At 41.5% G+C, this 2,379-nt stretch overlaps 1 non-coding gene across 1 annotated transcript; it reads right to left on the reverse strand.

The window, feature by feature from the left end:
* Nucleotides 1-455: 455 nt before the first annotated feature.
* On the reverse strand, nt 456-562 carry LOC116136454. The gene has a single exon (XR_004129032.1). It is a non-coding gene; the product is annotated as a small nucleolar RNA R71 (small nucleolar RNA).
* Between the last annotated feature and the right edge of the window lie 1,817 nt (nt 563-2,379).

The following is a 2,379-nucleotide window of genomic DNA, read 5'->3' on the forward strand; positions in this document are numbered from 1 at the left end:
GGTTCGAGTGGTGGGGGAGGCGAAAGAAATCCTTAAGGGGGGGGGGGGGGGGGAGGGGGGACAGTACCTGCCACATAGGGAGCTGTGTGAACTCTGTGGTAGGGCCAGTCAGGGTGTCAGAGTCAGGGTGTCAGAGTCAGGCTATCCGTTACAATAACTAGGCCACCGATGCAAGCCAACAACTTTGAAATAAAGCTGGCAATCATCCAGATGATCCAACAGTCGGTACAATTTAAGGGAGATCTGAAGGAAGATCCAAATTCACACATTGCAAACTTCTTGGAGATCTGTGATACCTTCAAATCAAATAGAGTGTCAGATGACGATTATTTCCCTTTTAATTAAGGGATAAAGCAAAGGGATGGTTAATGGCACTACTAGCAGGAAGAATCACAACTTGGAATGAATTGGCACATAAGTTCCTGACTAAATACTTCCCTCCAGCGAAATCTGCAAAAATGAGAAATGATATCACATCATTTCTATAGGAAGAGAATGAATCACTTTATGAAGCGTGGGAAAGATATAAGGAACTATTGAGAAAGTGTCCACACCATGGTTTGCCGGTTTGGATGCAAGTCCAAACGTTCTATAATGGGTTGATGATAAATGTATAAACGATGGTGGATGCACCATCTAGAGGAGCATTGTAAAACAAGACACTTGAAGAAGCTTATGAGTTACTTGAAGTCTTGGCAAGTAACAACTATCAGAGACCCAATGAGAGAATGCAAGCGAAGAAGTCTAAGGGTATTCGTGAAGTTGATGCTTACACGGCCATTTCAGCCCAACTTACAGCACTTCAGAAGCAATTAGGAGGAATGCAAGTAAATTCTATTCAAACACCTCAAATGACATATGATTTTTGTGTAGGTAACCATGCGAGCAATAAATGTCAAGTGGGGAACACCTTTGCTTCAGCTTCATCATCATCATCAGAACAAGTCAACTATTTGGCAGGGAATTAGAGACAACAGAACAATCCTTTCTCCAACACGTACAATCCTGGTTGGAGGAATCATCTAAACTTGTCTTGGGGCAATCAGAATCAACAGAGTAACCAATGGAATCAAAGAACAGTGCCAAACAATCAAGTGGGGGTGAATAATCAACCAGGGGATTAAAGATTGTCAAAATTGGAGGATATGTTCAGGAAATTTATGCAAGAGACCACAGGTTTCATGAGTGAGACGAGGGCAAATTTCAAAAACCAAGGGACGTCTATTCGAAACTTGGAGGTACAGGTGGGGCAAATAGCCGAAAAGTTGAACGAGTGACCACAGGGTTCCCTACCAAGCAACACAGTGACAAATCCACGTGAACAAGCAAATGCAATAACTTTATGGAATGGAACAGTCTTGGAAGAGGTTGGACAAAGAGGGAAATAAGAGACCCACAAAAAGAAAGGGGAGATTCTGATGAAGAAATCATTATAAAAGAGAAGCCAACAAGTCCAAGGAAGAAGAACCAAAGAGGGAAGAGAGGCCAAGGCAGAAGAAGGAAAAGTACCATTTCCTAAGATACCACCAGAATTGGCCCATCACACCCCTCCTGTGCCTTTTCCTTAGAGGCTTAGGAAGAAAAATTAGGATAAGCAGTTCACGAAATTCATTGAGATATTTAAAAAACTACATATTAACATTCCTTTTGCAGAGGCCTTGCAATAGATGCCAAGCTATGCAAAATTCCTCAAGGAAATTCTGTCAAACAAAAGGAAGTTGGAAGATGAGGAAACAGTGATGCTTACAAAGGAGTGCAGTGCCATTTTACAGAAGAAGCTGCCTCCAAAACTCAAGGATCAAAGGAGTTTCACTATCCCTTGTGTTATAGGAGATATTACATTTGATAGAGTTTTATGTGATCTAGGTGTAAGCATTAATCTAATGCCTTTTTCTGTTTTCAGGAGACTAGGGATTGGTGAGGTGAAGCCAACAACCATATCTTTGCAGCTTGCAGATGGATCCATCAAGCATCAGAGGGGCATAGTTGACTATGTACTGGTTAAGGTGGACAAAGTCATATTTCCTACAAACTTTGTTGTGTTGGATATGGAAGAGGACAAAGAAATGCCTCTCATCTTGGGGCGACCATTTCTTGCCATCAGAAGAGCCCTAATTGATGTACAAGAAGGGAAATTGCTTTTAAGTGTCCAAGATGAAATAGTGACATTCAATGTCTTTGAGGCCATGAAATTTCCATCAGAGTCAAATTCATGCTTTAGTGTAGACTTGGTGGACAGACTAGTAGCAGATGCTATAGAAGAGAACACCCCTCAACTATCTTTAGAAACTTGCATTGCCCAATAAAAAATAATAGAGGTAGATGACCCAGTGAAGAATGAGTGTGCTAGGCTTTTGGAAGCACTTCAACCGATAAACA

Source organism: Pistacia vera, unplaced genomic scaffold (assembly GCF_008641045.1).
Source record: "Pistacia vera cultivar Batoury unplaced genomic scaffold, PisVer_v2 Contig313, whole genome shotgun sequence".
NCBI lineage: Eukaryota > Viridiplantae > Streptophyta > Magnoliopsida > Sapindales > Anacardiaceae > Pistacia > Pistacia vera.